The following is a 24,848-nucleotide window of genomic DNA, read 5'->3' as shown; positions in this document are numbered from 1 at the left end:
ACTTACCTGGTTATTTAGCGTGTCACATGTAAAGCACACATACATGGGGCTCTTGTCCTAATGTTAATTATCTTAGTCGAACGAGTCGGGGATCGAACTCATGGCCGTTGTTTTCGTAGTCCTATAATGTTACCAGTGGACCACTGCGCCCGCTCTTGATATAAGGACAATGTAACCATCGCTTTATTGCTCGTGGTGAGATTTGAAGGACATTGACTGAAATAAATAAAATCACTTCCGTTATTTACAAACCTAAAAGGCAACAATTGTTTTACCATCAAATCCAATAAGTTGAAAGTAAAAGCAAAGAAAAATCAAATCTTTGAGAAAAAAGTAATCGAATCCAATATATCCTTTCTGTTACGCCCAAGAGTTCACGTGACTGTGATGAGATCAGTTGAAAGAATTTGATAATAATATAAAATGATATCTGTTAGTAATTTTCAAGTGTATTCACGAGCTGCTAAAGTGTTACTTTGATATATACTTAGATAATTTTGCATTCCTTTTTGTGTTTATGATGTTGATTTTTATGCTTTATCGTATTATGAACGACTTGTTTATGATCATGTTTCTCTTTCTATTTTTATCAGAAGTTGTTTACAACTTTCTTGTTTTTTTCTAACTTCATCAAGATTTTTTTCAAGTCACGTGCTGTGGTAAAATTACAAGCCGATTAAGTGATATTTCTCAATTTCGCAATGTCTGCAGGCGTAATCTTATTCATCACCTGTGATTGAACAATTTACTTGAAATTAGTCGATCAGACAAAATAAAATAAGTTAGTCAGCGCTGTAATCAGGACGTCTTCAAAGGTCTTCTGGTGCATGTAGCAGACGACAACTGGAAAAGGTTGCAAAGTTCAAATATAGTGGTGAGTACTTTTCCCTTATCATTTCTTTGTAAAACTGATATAAATGTACATAAACAACACACAAGGATTGGAGGTCAAGAAACAATTCCGATCAAGTTCGTTCGGTACACTTTTTACCTAAAATAATAGTGTTCATGCATGCCATTGTGCCATTGTATACACACAGTCGAACTTTGTTCACTTGAGCTCGGATAATTCGAACGCCACCATTCTCTCGAACTCGTCGTCAGGGCCCGGAAAAATCCGTATATGATGTACAATTTTCGACGGTTCGAGCTACCAATAAAGAAATTTTTCCAGTTCCGTCAAGTTAGATCTGGTGACTATATTTTAAGAAATAATACATTTATTCGAGTTAATACTGCCGAAAGATCCCACCAGTCTCAAAATCATGTGTATCCATATTGATGGTATGCCCCTCCTAAGCTCGCCTGCTCTCCTTGACCACTTAACAGACGACCGCGGTGAACGACAGCCATGAGATATTAATATACTAGATAATAATTTTATATATATATATATATATATATATATATATATATATATATATATATATATATATATATATATATATATATATATATATAGGCAACCAACAGCGATCGTAGAATTCCAGGTGTGAGTAACTGCTACCGATATCGATTAGTTCGCAGATACAAGTTTGTTCGCTGCTTTGCCGGCTTTCTCTGCGAACAGGTAAAGTCCAACAGTACTAACTGACCTGCTTTCCTGTGTATTGCACATATTCAGATATACATTCACCAGTGGTCTTTATAGGATAATGCCCGTCGGCATATCATATGCCAACAAAGTAAATTACTCCCGCAGGGATTTCAAACCCACCATTCCCTCCAGAAACATTGACGTTGACTTTCTCCTATCCCGAGATCGCTTACACAAGGTTTGCCACATCCTTAAAACATCTCAAGTCCCCATCTAGACAACAAACAAACAAAAAATTTGACCTTCTTTTATAGTCTTGTTTTGTCTCCATTTTCAGTATGTTTAAAATTTATTACGTCTAGTCAGTTAGTTATGCAATTTAAGTCCAAGCACCAAATTAACTGCTGAAAAAGCGAGTTAAATAAGTACAAAATGCTCATTAATTCAGTGTTCATCAATGTCTAATATTTTTCTTTGCATTCCCCTGCCTATAATATAAAATGTATTTGCATTTTAAACTTCATTAACCTGTGTTTGATGGAAATTGATTCCCGATATTGGCAATGCTTGTGATGGAGGTAAGGTTGGATAACAGCTTTGACATCTTGATTGGTAGCCTATAGAGGGACACATTAACTCAAGTCAACTTTATAGATTTGCAATTCTCATTCTAACAAGAATTGCTACATCACTTTTATAATCACAATAATAATAAAGACTTTATTTTACGACGGATATGTCAATCTTTCACAAGGTCCTAATGAAGAATAGCATATAATTAAATTATACAAACAATAAAAACTGCACAAGACAACCAATTATGCTGAAATGCTGTTTTACAAAAAAAAGTACTTTTTTTTTCGTTTGAGGCCCCAATGGGTAACCCCGTTTATTCTATCCGTCACATGGTTAGACATGGGTCGGGGAACCATCCCATGTTAACCTTACAAACACTCACATACAAATGAGTTAAATGTAAAATAGAAAAACATGAGAAAAATAGGGTACTTATATGGATGTGTGATAACTCCTCGATCGAAGCAGATCTGACGTGGTGAGGAACGCTATTCCATATACGTTAATGACTTAAACGAAATTATACAGAACATATGAAACTCGACATCTCGAACTCCCATATCTCAAAATTTCGGCTATCTTGAAGACATCCGAAAACATGTGCACAAAATATCAGTTTATGTCGAATTTCGGTTATCCCGAAGTAAAGATCCCTTGGAATTTGAGATACCGAGTTTCAACTGTATTTGGTCTTTGGAAATCAGGCGATTAACGAGTGTGACCTTTCACGCGGAATTCCTCGCGGTGCTTTGCTTTACCTTCAAATGTCTTCTGATTTTAGAAGGTCGTGTTAGAGATAGGAACCATAGTCACAATTGTGCCGAGCTCTTTGGTGCCTATCAGGGCTTAATTTAGAAGAGTCGATACAATGCCGGATACAGAAAAATAGTGTGGTGAAAATCTTTTGAGCTGGTTATGATTGTGAGACATGAATTTTTCTTCTCTCCATTTTGATCTGCACTTATAGTGAAAAAAGTTGCACGAAAAGAAAATAAACGCCAGTCAAACACCCTTTCCCATCCTTGCCAAAACTCCGATCCCTACCAATCTATTTCCAGTTTTTAGAACGGGTTCATCATTTTCTCACATCGCATACACTATGGAGGTCTTCTTTGTTTTCATTATAGAAAGAAAATAGTTCCTATCGTATGCATGACCTTCAAGAAGTAACTGTAAAGTTACACATGAAAGTGATGCAGCATTTCTTGTAAGAACACGTGTTCTGGTTTGTTACTTGCGTAATGGGGGAACTTGATCTGTTTGACATTTCAAGCCTGAGATATTATGCCGCAAAAGATTACTAGGCATTTTCTTTAAAACCTTGTAAAAAGCTACTCATTCGCAGATTGCGTGAAAATAGCAATGCATATTTTACATAAAAGAAATTAAAAGGCAAATAGAAAAAAAACGATGTCTTATTAATACCCTCGCAGAACAGAGATTTTGTTGTGTCAGAACATAATTTTAGACGTTACAATAGGAAAATGAAAGTAGACATGTTTTATTGTATAATTACTTATATGTTTTATCACAAGTTTGACGTCTTTTGGGTGAAATAAAGTCGTTGCATAATTTTGGTATTACACTAGTGTAAAGCCTCGACACTGACGTCGTTTATAGTATAGGACTTGGTCTGTAATAGGTAAATAAAGAACAAATTTTGATGTTTCAGTAGGACAGCTACCGTGTGATAAAAAGAATATTACATTTGTGTCTTTCAATATTAAATTTGTTAAACTCGTTGAATAGAAGAGCCTCGCATTTTAACATTTTATTAAAGGTGGATAATCAGATTTTGGCCATGTAACGGATTTGTTCGAAACTTTAGCATCTGATCATTTACACTCATTTATGTTCACTTAACACTTAATACAAATTAGATTTTCACTGGAGGTATTTTTAAAATTTCATTTTCCTATCCTGGTTGCCCAACCAAGATAGAGTTATTTTATCATAAGTATAAATTTGATAAACATACTTTGCCTAAGGAAATGTATAAATATTAGACATATTGTAATATATTTGTAAAATATTTGCATTAAAAATTATGTATTTAGATGGAATTCATTAGAAACGCAAGTTTGAAAAATTATTATTACCTCCCTTTGCCTATCTTGGTTGCGCAACCAAGATAGATTGAAATAAATGAATTCAGAAGCTACACACAGCTTTTAAACTTGCATTTTGGTTCAGATTGTTCAATAGTTGATATGTCTATCAAATGCAAATGTAAAACTAGACATTGTATCGAAATAAAAAGAAATACCCAGCTTTTTATATACTTTCATATTAAAGGGGAGTAATTACAAAATTTTATAAAAATAATAAAATATACATTTCAAATAGGAATCTAACTCTATGTAATCGGTCTTTTTGTTCCTTAAATAATTCTCTACCAGAATATACAAAAAGTAAAAAATGTCATTAAATGTTGTTTAAATGTGATTGACCACCTTTAAACTCGTTGAATAAAGTCAATATGAAAAGACACTCGGGTATTTTCCTCTATTTATTGCATAATTGATTTTATGATAGTCATCTCGTGAAAATGGTATCAATAACCGTAACTTAAACACAATTTTGATCGCAAAGTACATATTTTGACTCTCCTCCGCGGGACTGTTTTAAAGAATGGGTCATGCATTTGCACTTAATGAAAACGAGTGATACGCAGCTTTAACAAAATTCTTTTCAAAATTTAGATCACTTGCTGCCAACAACAAATGCTTAAAATGACTCTCGCTTTAATATGGCACGTTGCTATAGTAACAACATCTTCCTTAGATATTCTTTGTGTTTTGCTAAAACATTTCAGTTTTTACCAAATCAGCTTTGAACGAATCGCTTTAATATACAACTATATTGCGAACATGTCCTAAACATTTTCTGCGATAATATAGATAATAGGTAATATCCCTTGTGTATAAAATAAACAACAGACCTTGCTGCCAAGTTACAAATTGTCACATCATTTTGCAAAAATACGACCTATATATAGTAACTGTTACCTCCAACCGCATTTTTATGAACATTGAATGGAAGCTGAACAACGTTGAAAAATAAAGTTTCATCCAGAAAAAATGGTGTAAAATGTTACGATGAAACTCGAAGAAAAAACAACTACCAAAATAAGAACGCACTTCAGTGATAGTACCATTAATTATTCGACGGTCTTTCTCAGAATTTTCGGAAAATTATTCGGGTGTTATTTTTAACTGTCACAATAAATATTGTGGATGTTTTACAATAACACCGCCCCCGTATTCAGCCTCATTGCTCATCTACATCTTAATTAGGCCGTCGGAAACAAAAACATGCGCAATTACACATTGCACATGTTTTATTGACTCTCGTAGAACGTGCATTTGAAGCCCTACGTAGGTGTGGTTCTAATCAAGCGTGATTTACTTCTGATCACATGTCTCTGTAATTCAATGAGGTATTCAATATTGCAGACGCAATAACATTTTGTTGACGGCATCTCAGAATATCGATTCCCAATTAATCATTAAATTTTTAGCAGACGAGAAGAAAAGTTCTGCTTTAAATCATTAAAGAACATAAACAATGTCACATTTAGTGGGGAAGAGATTTTTTTGTATACTAGTAACAGTTTTCTTGTTATCTAATATATTTTTGTCTTTCTGTTCTCTCATATTTGGTTAGAATCCTTCTTTGTTGTTTTCTCCGTCTAAAATATTTTTCATTGAGAAAATAATAATTTTTTGGTTATATTTCAAACAATGATTTCCGACACGTCCAAATTATATTTCAGTGTAAGTAAGGATTTGTGAGTTGGTTAAAAAATGAAAGCAACCGTGAACATTGTTTACTGATTGGTGATTTCTTATTAGAAAATATTGATGCGAAAAAGGATTGGCCATTGATTTGTCTTCATTAACCTTTGTACACTGGAGGTTAATAAAGCCGACTGAGATTTTATAAATATTTCTGAGACTACAAGTATTCTTACTTTTTTTCTTTTATTTCTAGAAATTGTACAAGAAATTCTTAGGTTATTACGTGCTTCGATTAATCCGATTATGTAGTTATTTGTGTCTAATTTTGCATTAATGTCCACACCCAATATCGATTTAATAATTTTAAATCACCAAGATTCAGGTAAACATGTGCTTGTTAGCCACCTTTATTACCCAACCACTTGCCTTAAGCAGCCAGTAACTGATATTTTGTTCTAATTTCAACTTGTCTTAAGCAACCACCTGTCTTATGCAGCCAAATTGTATCACTCCCTTAAATGGATGCTTAACGGGCAAGGCAATGTTGTTCTTATGTTAATTCCATCTGTAAGGATTTCTTAATTCATTTAAAGGAGTGAAAGAATTTTCAAAATCGGCTTATACACGAGAAAGTTATGACCATTTAAATACAGTCAACCCTGTCTATAAAGACCACTCTTGGGAGAGCCAAAATGTGGTCTTTATTGGGAGGTGGATTTTATTCACAGGTTAAAATACACTGCAAATGTTAAAATGGGAAACAAAACATGTGGTCTTTAGAGCCAGGTGGTCTCTATTCAGAGGTGGTCTTTAACACAGGTTTGACAGGCATTTGATAAAACCATTTTGTTTCCATGGCAACATAAAACAAAATGGCGGAATTATTTAATTTCTGGATACGTATTTAGACTGTATTTACTTATTTCTATAAAATAATTTCTCTTCTTTTTCCAGCTACAATGAAAGAAATTACCATGTTTTACATCTTACACTCCAAAAACATATGAAATTAATCTGTTCAAGTAGTCATTTGCTAAATGAATAATTCAGCTGTGTGTAAATGACGTCATAAACACACTAAAATGGCTGAGTCCATGATCAGCTATTTTCATAAACTTCAAACTGCCATATCTTTTTCAATAGTGGTCCGATTTTAAAAATTCTTCCAGCATTATGAAAGGTTTGAGGATGGCTTTCATATAAAATTAACTCATTGTCAGACATTCCCTTGCCCTTTAATAATACAAGTTTTGACTTAGTTATTTCCAACAGCAAAAATGGACGATGTGTTTCATGGGGACTTGTGTCATTCATTATCTCCATCACTCCGGTAAAAACAGTTGAACGGTTAGTCAGCTGTGGTCGAGCAGCTCGAGCCTGGTTCAGAGGGCGATTGTTGGTGTTTTTTTCCAAAATAGGATGTAGCGTAGCAAACGTTTGCCCATCTTTCCTACCTGTTCCAGTCATTGTGCTCAACAATGAAATGTAAAAACTGGACACATTTCTTGATTGCTTTGGCGAGATTTCCTAGTTGCTTTGGTGACTGTTTGCTATACGAGGGTGGTGTTATGATACAAGAACTCTAGAGTAAAGATACTGAGAAGTAAGGTTGGTTGTATAATGCAAGGGTAATGTAACATTCTAAGGATTCTAATTGTGGTCTCGTAAAATCATTTCGTTAAACAAAAACTAACAATATTGATTTGCTATTTGTTTCATAGAATAAAATTGCAATGTCAGTAGAAAGGGTTGTTTGTGAGAAAAGGGTGTTTACAAGCACGACGTGTGCGAGCGGGAATTGTTGAACAAGTCTACCTATATGCTAATGACAGTCGGCACTGGCAGTACTGCTGCAATTAAACTGTTCGCTAATACAAGATACGATTCTTTTACTCTTCTTATTTTGTAAACATCACTCTGTGCTTCCCAAAAATTAGCACATATTGCGTAACGAACATTCGCAAATATGAGTATAGAAAAATAGACACAAATATTGATGTTATGAGTTAAGGAAGGTTCAAGTGGTGGTTTCATAATATGTACATGTGGTATGTAATAGAAGATTTCTTTTCCAAGACGAAAGAAAAATAATTTTTTCTTAATCAGAAACTCGGGATGTAGTTGAAACTAAAGTCGTATTATCCTATAGAAGAATGTTTAAAAGAAAGTAATTGAAAAAGAAAATATATGTCAGAATTATTAGGTAAGCATAGGATTGGTGGAAATGATGGAAATGCATGCAGTCAGTCTCCTCAGCCCTTATATCATGGCAACAAGAATACAATGACCTAATCTCTGTATTAAACTATATGCTCCCTAGTTTATCGCCAGTTGACCTGTGTTTTTGTTTCTTTTGTTATTTCATTGTATAAAGATTTTGTTCATTCCGTAATATTTTTGTCCATTCAAACCTGGAGCCGGATATACAGGCTCCGCCTATTGTATAATCATTGATGACGTCATCATAATCAACACTGATTTAACTATTCGATAATATGCAAGAAGATCGATCCCTTTGATGTAAACAGAGAACAAAAAGAAACATAATATCAGATTGGGCTTCATACTATAGGCATCATCCCTGATGCACATTGCCCGTAGGTTGAGCGGACCCCATGGCCCCTAAGAAAACTGAAATAAAGACATTTTACGCACGACACACGCAACCAAACACTGCCACATATAATAAATTAATTTAAAACTTGAAGAAGAAAAATGTATTTTGCAAAGTTTCCTACTTTTCAAGGTTTAACTGGACTTTAATAGTTACAGTGCTGCATGTGCTATAGCTAGGGACTTATGTAACATAGATAGGTGGTGTACCTATATTGTGAACTTGTTCTGTTATTATTAATATATTTTACAGGAGTAAACTGCTGATGAAGAATGACCAACAAAATAATATTGCGAAATGGAACGCTTCTCGGATGAATATCATTAGTACGGTGTTGACTGTAGCCCATACTTTAGCCTAACTAACAGAAACATTGTGACCGTCAGGTGACTGATTATTCTGAAGTGTGCTTTACCATTCCAGAGCCGAAAAAATAATTGAAAGAACTTTCTTGATCTACTGAGATACATAGCGAATCTGTTTTACTTTTAACGCTGTATAGGAAATGGTCAATGTGAGAGAAACGTGACAAGTAGCGGGCTATGTTTAAATAGCATAGCTGAAAATGTTTTAGCGGCCACCTGTATTTAACAGTCATCTGTCTTTGAAAACAGCCCAGGGTAAAAAATCAACCAGACTGTACCACTCCCTTTGTATATACGCAGTACAAAACCTGACAAATTAAACTATTAGTATTCTGGAAAAGACACCAGGAACAGATAATTGAAACGCATTGACGAGGAGAAAAGAACAAAAAGAAATCCATAGTATGAGACTTAGTTATGATGTATGATGTTGTTGTATTATAAATTCACTCGGTAGCTTGGCCGTATAATAAATGACTGACACCAAAAACGTTTAAGTAATTTTTTTCTTTATTTACGTCAGCTACTTTCTAGCGAGTACAATTTAAGCATTTACGTAACTAAAAATGTATACAACAATTTCCATTTGTTCTGATGTAAAAGACCGTCCGCATGCGTAATAGTAGTCAGTGAGATTTACAAGCCTAGTCCCAACTTTAAAATATATATTTCTATTACTTTATATTATTTTCTGAAAAATACACGTTACCTTTGCGAGAGAGAAAAAATAGTTTCGGGCTGAACGCTAGAACCAGCATGACGACAGAAATTACTTTATTCTAAACAGACTTTGCAAATCTGTCTTCAAAGCCGAAAACTTGTGTTTTGCAATAGTGGTATTTTGGTTTAACTTACGGATGAATGTATTTTGTACAAAAAAAAAAGCAATAATCTAATAAATGTAAATTATATGAAACTTTTTTGAAATAATGAACTAAATTAATAGATTCCAAGTTTAAAGAAAATCAATAAAATCTGTAAAAAGATCCTTTGGAAGCAAAGAATGCAACCAAGAAAAATAATGGCAGACTCGGTTTGATTGGGTCTGTTCATAAGAGGTAATGAAAGTGTGAAACGCCCCTCACGCCCCCTAGCACCGGCTTAAGCGGAACTCAGGCTATTACACATCTATTGAATGGACTCCATGATCCCAAAGGACCAAATATAACAACACTTTGCGCACCTTTCTCAGCCAGACTGAGATCTCCCAGTTTAAGTTCAACAGTCGATCAAATGTAATAGTCACCTTTATTCTTCTGTAAAGAAACCAAGATGAAATCAGACACAGGCTAATTGTCTAGCAAAGAACGTCGTATTGTAATATATCATTTCCGTGCATCCAATTTAATGAGAACAGCGTGTTATTAAAAGATGCTGGTAAAAGGTGGTTGACTTCAGAAATTAATAAACAAAATGACGTAGTTTTCCTTGCTTTATACAGTTATTATGAATAATATTTATAAACCTCTATATACTATGTAAGAAATGTTTACATTGATTATTAACGTAAACAAGTAAACAACTATTTTTGTAATTCTTCTAAGAGTACATTATCATTTAATATCAATCTAGAAACCCCATGTATTTCGTTTTGATTAATTTTTCATATTTCCAGCTGCGAAACAGCAAAATGTCAAAGTGCTCTTTAAAAGCTATAGCTGTATCTGTGTAACATTGTTAGGACCTGAAGCATCTGCCAAAGTTTTATTGCGAAATAATATTTCAACTGCGTATATTACGAACTATTTTTGTATGTCTGTAACCAGTCCAGTCATGTATAGTTAGGTTCTCGGATTGAAGTATAAGTTATCAAGTTCATATTTAATCTGATTTTCAATAATCGTTTTCTGTCATTATCAAAGACTTACTTCCAAGGCCTTATCAAAAACTTACTTTAAGGGCCTTTATTTAAGGACTAACTTCCAGGCCTTATTGAAGACTAACTTCTAGGGCCTAATCAAAGACTTACTTTGAGTGCCTTATTAGAGACTTAATTCTAGACTTTATCAATTTCCAGGGCCTTATATAAGTATTGCACAGACGTAGGGCTTGTAAACAAGAGTTGCTTGTGGCACTCAAAACATAAGATATATGTATATGACAAGAAACATAGAAATTCCACGAAAACCAGGTATTAAACTTTGCATCACGCCATCATGTTCTATTTAAAAAATATCAAGTTCTGTTACACATATTTGATTGCATTCAGTCACCCTATTCAGAAGTACAGATATAACAAGCATATAATATGTTGAAGTTCCATCATGGAATAGAACATACTAGGGCTGTAGATTAAAAATATGGATTCCACACTTCTGACTTCCAACTTCCTGACGTTCGACTTCTGATTTCCAACTTCCAAACTTCTTACTTCCGACTTCTTGACTTCTTACTTCCTTCTTCTAACTTCCGCACTTCTGACTTCTAACTTTCCCTCTTTGGAAGTCGGAAGTAAGAAGTGTGGAAGTTGGAAGTCGGAAGTAAGAAGTCAGGAAGTTGGAAGTCAGAAGTGCGGAAGTTAGAAGTCAGAAGTGCAGAAGTAAGAAAAAGGAAATAAGAAGTCGGAAGTAAGAAGTGTGGAAGTTGGAAATCAGAAGTCGAAGGTCAGGAAGTTTGAAGTCGGAAGTGTGGAAGTTAGAAGTCAGAAGTGCAGAAGTTAGAAGTAGGAAGTAGGAAGTCAAGAAGTTGGAAGTGAGAAGTGCAGAAGTTAGAAGTCAGAAGTGGAAAGTACGGAAATCAATTGTCCCTCCAGGGCTTCCATATAAAAACTTTGTTTTCTACTTTGGTAACTGGTGATCTTGATCTTGATCTAGTTACAAAACATGCGCTCACAAACTTTGTCTCTTTGCAAGCTACCTTCACATCAGTTTTCATTGCAATCGGTCACTGTCAACTCAAGTCACTGAGCAGAAACAGTTTTTTCTGTTATTGGTAACGGTGACCTTTGCCTTGAATCTAGTGATTCATTTTGCAATTCCAAGCTCCCTCTCCTTGCAAGCTACCTACATGCCAAGTTTCATTGCCATATGTAATTTCTAAATCAAGCTGTTTAACGGAAGCTGTTTTTTTCTATATTTAGCAACGGTGACCTTGACCTCGACCTTTGTGTCCGATACTCTGTCCCTATGCAAGATGTTTCTTTGTAGCCGGTCTCTCGTATCTCAAGTCATTGAGCGTAAACTAAGATTTGACACCGCCCGGCCGCCAGCCCAACATTTGCCAGTGTAATAACCAGGCTTTTTGAAAACCTGTTTAAAATATCATTATACAGAACAAAGCCAGCCAGCTAACAACTTAACCTCGTTTGAACAGCTATGTTTAGTACCAGTATTTTATTGCCGTACTATGCACAATATAAAATAATGGGTTCAATATGGGATAGGACCAACTCGAGAGTGTACGGAACATAACGTAATACAAGCTAGTTCTAATAACATCCAAACTAGAACGACTAACCCGTGTCAAGTGTTAAAAAGAAGAACTTGGGACACAGTTTAATTGCACAATTAATATTCTTACGGATGGTTTACTCAAAGATATCAGTTATTTAGAACATTTCTCGTGTACCTTTTATCAAATATTTAAATAATTATTTCAAACTCGCACACGGACAAGATACCTACGTCACTCGAAAACTAAAATATGTTAATCTAGAATTCACAGCACGATTTTGTCTAGGACGAACTCAGCTAGAGTTAAATTCTATCACTGTTCAAAGCTTGTACCAATATTGACGGACTACTTTTTAAACGAATTTATCCCCCGAGCACTAGGCTAATTTGAGTACGAAATACTTATCTGAAGTGTCTGGGTAAACAGATCGCCCATCCTGAACTATTTTATGTTTGTTTATATAACTTATAAATCTCCAAGCGATTCATTCATAAATTTTGAAATCCAAGACAATCAGAAGCGTTTGTTTGTAAAAATAAAGGAATTTGATTGGTTAAATGAAATGTAATGCGTAAACGGAAAACTGCGTGTGGTACTCAAAGGAGGTTTCCGTTTCGCCTACGGAAGCTTTGTTCGGTTTTAGCCCTTACCTTCATTTTTTTTTCAGGGTGTATGTTTCCGTTGAATGTTTACTGTTTCGGCTAAATCGGGATAGCGATAATAAAGTCTGCTATTTTAAGGAATGAATTTATTCTGATAGATGCAATCATATAGAATCAAGATTGTTTTTCTTTTTTTTTGTAATATCCGCTTGACTTTCACGGCAAATAGGCTTGAGGTATAACAACAAAATTTTAATTATTTTGATTATCTGTTGTTCATTCAGCTGATCTCTCTACATAAATCTACAATAAAAGGAAAAGACAATGTTGCTCTCGTGTTTATTCTTTTTCAAGGTCTTAAAAATTGCTTTGAAATAGTGAAAGAATGTGTAAAATTCGGCTAAAATGAGAAATTTACGAATATTTCAGAATTGGAGCAAAATTGCAGCCATTTTAATGGCAACGTGAAACAAAATTGCACAATAATTTACTTATTTAGATATTTATTTGAACTTAATTTTCTTAATTTTGATTTTATTTCTTTTCCACAGTAAACTTAATAAGAGAAAGGTAAAAGTATTCGATAACGTGGAATGTCGAGTTTAATCAAGTCCTCGGACCTCTGCATTTTACAAACTGATAACGTTTCATTCATGATTTCAAGCTCAGAGTCGACAGGTACAAATCGTGTTTGGGCAAACCCTCTATCATTATTTGACATTCCGTTTTTGGATATATCTATGACACACATACGAAAACTGGGGTGACTTTATTTACACAAGGTGAAAGGAAGGTGAGGTCAAACATATTCCTGTCTATATAGAGTGTTTGAACATTTGTCGTCTGCGTGCTTCATAATGGCCCTGAGTCCGAATTATAGTATAGTTTATACTAATTTATTACACCTCGATTCCGCAAACGACCGAATTGTCTGTCGGGTTCACACCCACAAAATTTAGTCATACGGTCATATTCCATTATTTCAGCCCGGTCAGTTTTTATCTCCGTTTAAAGTCTAGAACTTGCACTTATCCCTTATCATGCTAGACACGACTGATTCTGCCTTTGCGACCATTGTTGATCATGATCTGCCTGCATATCCGTACTGTCTGATCAAGATCTGCACTGTTCGCCATTCAGTCAGTATCTTTTCGGTAAACACTCCTTTTTACAGTTAATGGTACTGTCGAAATTGAAAGATGAGAAATTTAGCAGGGTAAAGGTTAACATTTTATGCAGACCCAGGAAAGCTGCATCGACTTTTTTGTTTAGACAATTCACGTCATCGCCGATGAGACAAGCCGCGGGCTGTAGCCGGGGTTCGTTCTGCTAAAACCCTAATAAAGTGTAAAGGTAAAGATAGGTTCATGTTGTTTGTGTAGTCAAACAGATGTACCCGCCTGGAATGGATGGAACAACTTTTTTCTGCTATAGTCGATCTCACGGGATATGCCCAACATCCAGTCTGGACCAGCACTGCTGAAACCAAGCCAATTTAAGCAGAGCACCCAGCAGTGTTAGTCGGGATATCAGCCGCGACCGGGAAACGAACGCGGATCGCTGGCGTAATAGTTCAACCTGCCAAATACTGCACTACTCAATCCACTAACAGTAATGAGAGTTAATACTCTATAGTTAAGCTAAATCAATGTGTCTACATAACCGTAATTATCAACATAATACTTTTATTTATATATAGTTTTATACTTAATGATCTTGTTGAAAGGATCACGATTTAGGACATATTTAATACTATGGGTATTTTAACTACTGACATATGACAGGCACGTGCATTTAATCTGGCATATCATGCATATTATGTAAAATCTATTTACGTCGATTTGTTCTCCTAATATTTCGCAACTCGTGATCAAATTAACCTGAAGGGCAACTTCATATTATATTATAATTTTGTCATATTTTGGAAGAATTAGACCCAAATGTTGAACCGTAAAAAACAAGATATTTAAATCATGAAATATTAAATTTCAGAGAAAAACTCGCATGTTCAAGTACTGCCTATATGATCGCACTTATTTGATATTATGCGGAAATTTGAAAATAATATTCGATGACAAGATTATACTGAACACAAAAAAGACAATAGAAGCAAGATAGCTGTTTTTTTTTCTCAATTGGCTCTTTGTTTTCCGTTAAAAAGTTTAACCTCAGACGTCCTCTTGTTTTCCCGGGACTATTTTCATTATCAGTTTTCTCAGAATAAAATTGAGTCAAGTATTTTATCATGTATTTATATCAAGCTCAATGTTAATTTCTTCACGAGTCGAAATGACACTAAAGGAAGATTTAATTGTACCTATATTATACACTCCAGGTGTAATTTACACACCTAAGGTATTTAAGTAGTGCCCGTCATTGAATGTGACCTTGCTTCGTTATAAACTTGACACAGTCAATTACGACCTTTTCTCAAGTTTTCAGTCTGAGAACGTAAAAAGGTATATATACTTACTACGCACTTAAAAAGCATATCTTAAAAGATTTTATATAATTTATTCAGTGCACGTAAATATGTAAAACATTTAAAATGTGAACTGTTGAGGAAAATTGCAATAGTTTATGTCTTTATCAAACTCATTTGCATATAGTCTCACGATTTACGTCGTGTCCCTCCAGTGAAGTTTAGTACGATTTTAATGATTTAAGTAAAGAAAGTAATATTATCAGTCACGACTTTGACTTCAAAGTACGTCAGTCCAGTTCATATTACGGAACATGGCACCTATAGTGTCAGTTGATACATTATACTATGTCTATATAAGGTAATGAAATTATATACGCATATAAAAATATCTAAATTTTAGTAAAACATCATTATATATATATATATATATATATATATATATATATATATATATATATATTATATCTTCTATCAACATTTTTTATGTTTCATTGTTGTCTTTTTTTTTGTAACAGCCATGTCATATGCATATAAAGTGTTTTCTTTGTATTGTATTTACCCGTATATTGCAATAAAATTTGACTAAGGTAATTAAAGTTTAACGTTTTGACGGCACATTTAGCTACCAAAATTCCCTACCCGTTGAAATCATATTTCTTTCAAAACACCTCAGTGCCTATGAATAGCAGACACATTTTATGTTTTCTCGGTGGTGTTTTAAATGGTGTTTTCAAAGGCGACAACGTTTCATAATAATTTTCCTCCACCTCAGCTAAAAGTTTATGATTAAAACAGAAATAACCACAAGTTAATATCAATTCAATAATTGCTACTATATTTGATATCATAAACATTTTCAATTCTTCAATTAAGTTTCAAAAATCACACCTGGTCTTAGAAAATATCTCATTTAATATAGTTGTATATGGTTTTCAGTGTAGGATTCCAGGTAAATTGTTTCCGCGGATACATAAAAAAAGAAGAAAATTCTTTTGTTTGTCTTTTTTGCACGTAAGGCACGCGTTTTCCATAAATAATTCAGGCTGTTACTTGTTCTATTTCTGTTATTGTGCCATGTTCATGTCAGGTAAGTGTTCTAGATCCATGTGACAAGTTCAGGTGTAAAATGTATTCAAATTGATGTATTAACAATTAAAGTTTGCTATAAAGCTTTTTTCCTCATGAAACAACAACCTCATGAATATATTAAAATGCAGCACCACACGGAGCCATTAAAACGCACCACATCCAAATGGCATTAAATCGCATAATTATAATCTCCTGTAGCCATTAAAACACACAATGTCATGAAGCTATTAAAACATACCCTCCCATGAAGCCATTAAACACGTACCATCTCATGAAGCCATTAGTTTAAACAATATTTTATTCGACAAATAGCATGTAATTACAATGAAGCCATTAAGACACAACATCCCATGGAGTCATTAAAACACAACATCTCATGAAGCCATTAAAACGCAACACCCATGAAACCATTAAAACGTAACATCCCATGGACCCATTAAAATGTAACATCACATGAAGTAATTTAAATGCACCATATAAACCTTTAACATAATTCAAAATTCTTATTGAATACAAAATGTTTCAGGCTGGCTACAGAACTGTTTTATGCTATAGGTATCATTCTTTATTAAAACAAAAAAATGCATTTACTTTTTCATAACTACTAGTAATTGATGCATAGATGTTCTTTATATTACGTTTTTAATTGCAGAGAGATCCTTACAAAAGTGAAATGCTCCCAGTTATGCTACTTCACATTTCTGCAAAATAGTTGAATAGGACACTTTCTGTATGTTAGACCTAAGAATGCAGAAAAAACTTGTAACTGCATTTCATATTACCGTATTTACAAAATATTTCCGAAAAATGCGCGTGTATGAAAAATGATTCCAGGGATACATATCTGTGATATGAGACCCTGATCAGAAAGCTGCCTAGCCATTGGTCAATGTTCGGATTATGCTTGGTTAAAAAAAATGAAATGCATCTTTTGACTGGTTCGATACAAGTAATGCCTTCGGTGGCTAGGGTTCATTAAATAAATGCCTATAGTAAAACGCATGTCTATGTAATTTCTTGCACACACTGTAACATGACTTGTGATGATAGCATTAGTTAATAATTTTGCAACAATAGATATTTACATAATAATTTCGTTTTGCAAAATTCAGGACATGTCCTGTTATGCTCGTCACTCAATTTTCGAAAAATGACACTAGGTCGTGGCTCGCATTCCAGGAATACGCTCAGCTCTTGACCTCGCACAGTAAATTGTAACCGCATATTTCTTCCGCTTTTGAAAAATAGATAATCATATGAAATTAGGCCAATGTACAAAAGAAAGATTTCGCGGGCAAGTTTGGGCACGATTTTAACTATATCAAGTGCGTTTGTATAATGTACTAAATACTTCCCGGTACGACTTTGATTAAATCTATGGTTTAATCAGTTTCAAGTAGAGACAAGTGTATTGTCTTTAAGTATTTGCTTACAAATGGAAAGGACATGCATAAGTGTCCGCTACTTTGCAACTGATGTTGCAAAATCATTGTGTAGTCACAATTGTAAGAGAAACGTTCAAAGTTAAATCTGGGTGTTGGCAAAGTTGGTTGAAGTGCAAATAAACAAATATCTTTATATGAGAAGAAACAGCCTGCATATGACTGTATTTGTGAATGGGTTAACGCCCCTTGCCAGAAATGGTTGAGGAAGTCTTCATACAATCACACTGATTGTTTCTGGTCTAAATACAGACCATTGGTTCCATTGTTTGGCCTTGGGCTTTAAATATCTATGCTTCTTCCTTAAAAGATAATATTGAAGTTTATAGGTTTGGCATTGAAGCTACTTAGCCTTTAGCTAGCTGGTAGACTAGCTCCTAGACTATGATATTTTTTTTACATTTTTTTTTATTTAATGTAGTGAACTGAGCCAGTCTATATCCTATGTCCCATATCATAATAATGATAATTTTAACATCAGTCCTCATAGAAAATCTCTAGAATAGACTTGCTTTTGTCTCTTTGAACACAAAAAAGAGAAAACAATCATAGAAATATCTTAATTATCAGTCTAGTGGCTAGTCTAGCCAGCTGGAGGCATGTGATTCTGCCTTTGCGGCCACTGCAGGCCAAGCTATTCAGTGAGTACATTTTCAGTGAACATCCCTACGAATAATAAATGGTACTACCCAAATTGAATGATAGACCAATCCATTTTAAAAACTTAGCAGGGTAAAGGTTTAAAGGTACCTGGAGTTAGTACATAAAAATTGCGTAGATATGAATCTTACATGAACAGTGCTTTGCTCACACATATGTTATGAACAAACAGTATAAGGAATAATTAAAACAAATAAAAATGCAGTGCTTATCGGAAGACATTGTTTCATGTACAAACGTACACGCATCTGGCTAAACGCATCAACTTCCGGTAACCTTGATATTAAACCTAAAAACGAAAGAGTAATGTTTTTGCAATAGTTTGAACCATGCAATGTCTGCATTTTAACCAGTTACACTCGGTAACCGGGAACGAAGACAAAAGGTAATTAATCTTAATACATGTCTCATGATTTAGAATCCGACAGTAATAACACGGCATTTGTGTACCGAAAATTCATTAAAACTGTCTCGTCTGCATCCAGTGATTTATCCGGTAACTATGTCAAAAGGCTGAAAAGAACGCGGTTATCTTTGTAACAAGTTACTCCCGTCGTGATACTTATGTAAATAAAATTCATCTCTAAATAAGGAGTGAGTTTATTATCCCCGTATCTTGTACGAGTGAACGAGATTACGAGGTTACAAGGGGTCAATTTACCTGATTAGTGCTCATTTGGACTAAAAGCCGCATTGTTCAAATAATGTCTTCATTGTTTCGGCAATTATAATTAAGCATAATATTATGTGAAAATAATTAATCGTGTAGTTAAGTAAATATCTTAAAATAAATACTTGTGTGCCGGTGTCATTCAGTAGCTAGTTTATAACATCTTAAATGGCTCTATAAACTGGTTGACCAAATATGGCAATCTTAAACTAATACTCTGTTGTACGTAATCACTCTTTAATATAATCATAACTACACCATTTTAATATCATCAATTAAAGAGACTTAGTGAAATAATAAATGATATTTCTATTACCGTATTTAGCAATTTTTATAACATGGCTAGCTATATAAATCGCCGTCCCATAATCTGTGCCATTGACTGGTCCATAAACAGTGAATTTTGATTAAAACTTCAAAAAAAAAAAATACAAACAATTATTTCTGATGTCATGTTATAAACTACCGAATGGTTTGTCATTCAATAAATGTATATATACTTTTTACACTAAATAATTATGACATGCGTATACTCTATGTATGATAAAAACAAAAATGCAATATGACCATAATTAAAAATAAGAAAGGTCCCAGATTTTTCTTATTTCATGCACCAGAAATATGCTTTATCATAATTCACAACACCTTGTAAGGAATTTATGACTGCGCAAATGTCCCCAAATACCTCAATAAGTTCATAATATACTCGTATAATCTTGCATTCCTTTATCAGCTCAGGTAACTCATTCAACACAAGAGCAGCCGGGTACTGTTACCTTGTAACGAACGTGAAGTTTGCCGGGTATTTATGTAAATAAATCATTTACCTATACTGTATTTAAGCACTTCCTCATTTGGAAATAACATTTTCAAAATAGACCCCCACTGCCTGTTCTACATTCCAGATTATCTGATAAGCTAAAAATATCCTTTAACAATCCTACGGCAGACCTCTTGCGCATTTTCTTTCCATGGGAGTTCGTGTACTTGCTGGTACCTATTATGTACAAAAGTGAAATGAAATGCATTTTCATTACTCTCGATATCGGTTGATAAATTGTCATTTGTTGAAATTTTATTTAATGAATGATAAAGTATCAGTTTATCCATGAAAACGCGTTTACGGTTACGAAATATGAAAGCAAAGGCGCCCTAAGTTAGAACAGTAGAAAAATAGAGAGAAAGAAGAACAAATGCGCTTCGTATCACCTCTTTACCTTTCCAATGATTTCCTACAACTTTATTACAAAGGTTTCCGTAAATTCATTTGGAGAAACCACATACTGCATACATGGTACAAAATTTAGAGTTCCTTGAAACATTTGAAGTGTACAATTAGCTATGACGTATTTGTGGTCGGATATAGGCAAACATAAGTAAATCATCTTGATATTTTCGGTTATCTTATATTCCACGTGTCCGTCTATGTTTCCATATGCTCTTATTTCTTTCCGGTTCCTGTATTCCGTATCTGAACAACAACAACAACAATAAAAACCACAACAATGATTTCAGTAAACAATTGCTTTATCAAAGTGGTCATATCTGAGAACACTGGGATCATAAAGTATTTTCATACAATTAAAATGGAAAGAGAAATGAGTGTAGGGTATACAGACTGACTATATGTATTAATATTGTTACAACTGTGTGTGCTATACATGTGAATTTTCACTCTTCTTAAAACTAAGGTATTAAAACTGAGCTTATAGGCCAATCTCAAAAAGTCTAATATCCGATTATTTAATTTTGAACCGACCATGCCACCATTTTTAATATAACGAACAATGCAACATGATACTGGGCGTTGTAATATTATATCTATTGTCATTAAAGAGCATCATAATCCATTCTTGGAAGACTAGAAGAGTTATAGGAAATATTATATCAATTATATTTAGGAAACCCTTGAATTAACCACAAATTAATCCGAGCAGATTGGACACTGACGAATAAAGGGCACTTAAAAATGCCCTTAAAAGTGAGCGTATGTTCTATACTGAAACAAACGAGAACTACCGGCTCCTTCAAGTTGTAATAAAGTGCGTATAAGAGGCGAGCGGAAAACAATTAACAAAACAATTTTAGTAAAAGCAGCTTCGTTTGTAGTATAGTAATTTCGTTCTTCTTAGATAATAACGTATCAACTTTTTGAACTGACGGATATGCTGATTTTACTATTCATTTGCACAATTTGGACGCATCAACACAAGCATTATTTAACCTAGACAGACTGTGCTATCAATATTTTTACTTTGTTTCAAAAACTATGGCTTTCATCATAGTAATTTATTAAAGTACTGTAGTTACACTTCTTGCTTTTCTCGTATATTAAGTTTTGTAGCCGTCATACTGCAATGCATGATTCTATGTTGATAAAGGACATATTGTTTTGTATAGTAGTGAAAATGTATCAGTGCCTTTTCAAAACAGTTGTTATATATCCCGTTTCCCGCATCCGCTTAACAATAAGCGATTTATAATTATATTGTTCATGGTGAATGTTTTTTTTTTTTTGTTGTTTTTTAAAGTGTTCTTTCTATATGTATGTATTATTAAAGTCCTTGTGAACTTGTACGATCCCATTGTTTTCTGTTTCATGAAAGCTAGGAACATGTATATTTTACATGATACAGCTTATATTTGGTATACAGAATTAAATAGAGAAATGGCGCGAAAAAAATTGTAGTTGCATAATGGCGGATTCAAATAGTTCACAGTTTTTTTCTCTGCAGAACTGTTTTCCTTATTTTCTTTGCATTATTTTGCTGAAATCACATGGCAGATCTATGTTATGTAGCACTTTGTTAATGAAATAATCAAATGACAGAATTTGTCGTGGAAACTTAGAAAAAAAAAAAGAAAAAAAAGAAAAAAAGAAACAGTGTGGATACATAAACTGAAAACGCTCTATCCAGATGGTTTAAATTCTAAAGTTTTATTTGATATTAATTGACCAATCAACTAATTGTATTGATCTACATATATAGATAATTATGTAATGCAGAGTATATCGTTGTTTTTTCCTATTTCTGTTTTTTATATACATAAGTATAGGAAATTTTGTATAAACACTATCCGACAATTTACTCGGTATGTTTGTTAAATCCGTTTAAAGGAACGTTATTTTTAATTTATTTAACATTGTAAATAATGTAGATCTAAACTTTGTATACATTTTACCGCCTTTTTACGCGACGTTGTTTAACGACGTCACGTCCGTTGTTTTTATTGTTATTCTTCCCTGAGGAAGGCTTAACGCCGAAACGTTGGAAGTTAATAATTATCTATGAACAAACGCTACACGTGTTGTTGTTGATTTTTCTTATTCGTGGAAACTTAGGTCATACACCACCATTACAATTTGTGGTCGCACTTTTTAGTTGATTTTGCAGTCTGTGTGTTTGACTAAAAATGTTTTCTTGCATCAAACATAACTCCCAATTTTCTTTTGATTTTTATTCAGCACCTGACACCTTTCTTCAAGAAAATGTAAGTTACTTACATTTCAAATGGGTCCTGATGTGTGTTGCAGTCATTTGAAATTTGTCAATTTTATATCGAATAAAGAAGACCAGCTATTTAAAGTGTTCGTACTAATAGAATGCCACTCTTACTGCTTCCGTTTAAAAGTTTCATTCGGAATACTTTTGTTTCTAACAGGGTCTTGAGTTCTGTATATTAAGTACTTGGAGAAATATTCAGAATCGAACAACGTCGCTCAATGCAATGGCAATGGCTTCCTGGCCGTCAAGTAACCTGTTGCATGGGTTTTGCGTGCTTTTCGACGTTCTGCGTGCATGTTAGAGCTAAGTATGGAATTATTCCATTACACTACTTTGTTTGGCGTTGTTTTTATATTTTTTGTGTGTTTGTGCAAAATTACCAGCACAATCTGCAGAATTATATTTCTAGTCTTCTGCCATATTCGGCTTGTTTTATGTTAATTCTCATCATTTTTTCTGTTGAAAGTCACGTGGATTTAATAATGCATCCTTTTTGGGCTCTAATGTTAAAAATTACCAAATATTGAATTGCATGCGAAGATTATTTTCTATCATTTTGTGCTGAATCCTAAAAATAGTCTGGATATACCACCTGTGGAAAACATTCAGCATTACAAACATAACTTCTTATCTTGTAACAGAAAGTAAAACAGATTCTTATGTAATTAAGTAAATGCAGCATTAAATGCATTTACCATTCTTCTTTTCTTCCAGTTTCCAAGAACATGTGCATTTCGAAATGGCTGACTGGTTATGCAACATTTCTGTTTTTCTTTGAAGAAGGAATACGAACAGTTAAGAGGAAAAGGTTTTGTTGCAGTTGAAAAACACGCACGTTTTGTTGCATGGCATGCAATTGCATCCCAAAGATATTTTTCGCAACGACTAGCCATTCCTAAAATTCTAAGAGCCAGGTCCCAGAAAATGAAATCACATACGATTATTTAGACACACATTATCAATATTTTATATTATATCATTTAGGAATTACGAAAATAAGTGAATTTTCGTGTGTCATTTAGCTTTTTTATGAAACATAATAAAGATACAGAAAGAAATATCTTGAAACTTGCTGCTCACCGTTAAGATGTAAAATTTTTACGTGAGAAGAAGTCATCCAGCTGGCTCACGGAAAGTCGGAGGTTCCGCCCAGGTGCCTGTCCGAAATAATGCATGAAGAGGCACCTTGGGTCTTTCTCCACCATCAAAGCTGGGAAGTTGCCATATAAACTATAAGTATGTTGGTGTGACGTCAAACCAACAAAAATTATCTTAATTTCTTTTTTTTTTTTTGGTCTTTAACATGACTCTTCATCGAGTAGAACAGTGTCTTCGGAAAACGCCAGTTACCGGTCAAAATCTCTAGATAACTATATGTAAATTCATTTAAATGATAAAAATGACGCTTTACAAATTCAAAGTTCATGATTACCGAAATAATTACGGACCTTTTAACGTGACGCGCCACAAGATATAGTGAAGTGTAGTTGCATAGAGAGGACATTGCCCTTTCTAGTTTATATTCATAACGTTGCAAACTACATGTCGGTGACTGACTCCAAAATCTTCAATTCCTTGCTTTAATTATAGTTACGGGGCCCATAAAACAATACGCTGAGACCATTGGTATGCCGCAACATCTGCTCGTTAATACTAAGTAATGAGTATATATTATTATTTCTACGTTTATACTGAGTAGGCTTGAATGGCAGAATATGAATAAAAAGACAAAGAGCTTAATAAAACAGTAACATATTGCAGCATTGACCTTTCCGTCAGGTAGGAAGAACAGTTTTTCTTACATTACTTAACTACAAGATATTAACCTGAACTGAAGCACACGGCTCCGTCATTGGCAAGATGGATGCAATGAGGATTATGTTAATCGACGATATCTGCGTACCTTTTTTCATATGGGGTTGGAGGGGGGTGGGGGGGCAAAAACAGCGTGTCATTCTCAGAAGAAAAACTTTTTCTATGGACACCTGATTCTAAATAGAAATTCAAAACAAAACAATATTCTCTATAAAACGTTTGAATTTCCAAAAAAAAAAAAATAAATATATATGTATAGATGATTCACTAACGCGTTATTCTCAAAAGAAAATCTGCTTCCGCGGAGCCCTTGATTTTCAAAAATGGTGTTTCACTAACGCGTTATTCTCAGAAGACAAACTGCCTCCACGGAGCGTTTGATTTTCACTAACACATTATTCCAAAACGAAAAAC

General features: G+C 34.0%; 1 long non-coding RNA gene across 1 annotated transcript; it reads left to right on the top strand.

The window, feature by feature from the left end:
- The first annotated feature begins 273 nt into the window (after positions 1–273).
- On the top strand, positions 274–24,517 carry LOC123529562 (uncharacterized). Its single transcript, XR_006682174.2, has 3 exons — positions 274–874; positions 22,777–22,926; positions 23,334–24,517. It is a non-coding gene; the product is annotated as an uncharacterized LOC123529562 (long non-coding RNA).
- The last annotated feature ends 331 nt before the right edge of the window (positions 24,518–24,848 follow it).

Source organism: Mercenaria mercenaria, chromosome 13, assembly GCF_021730395.1.
Source record: "Mercenaria mercenaria strain notata chromosome 13, MADL_Memer_1, whole genome shotgun sequence".
Taxonomy (NCBI): Eukaryota; Metazoa; Mollusca; class Bivalvia; order Venerida; family Veneridae; genus Mercenaria; species Mercenaria mercenaria.
Note: the sequence above shows the minus strand (reverse complement) of the source record. Positions and strands in the feature narration are given on the sequence as shown.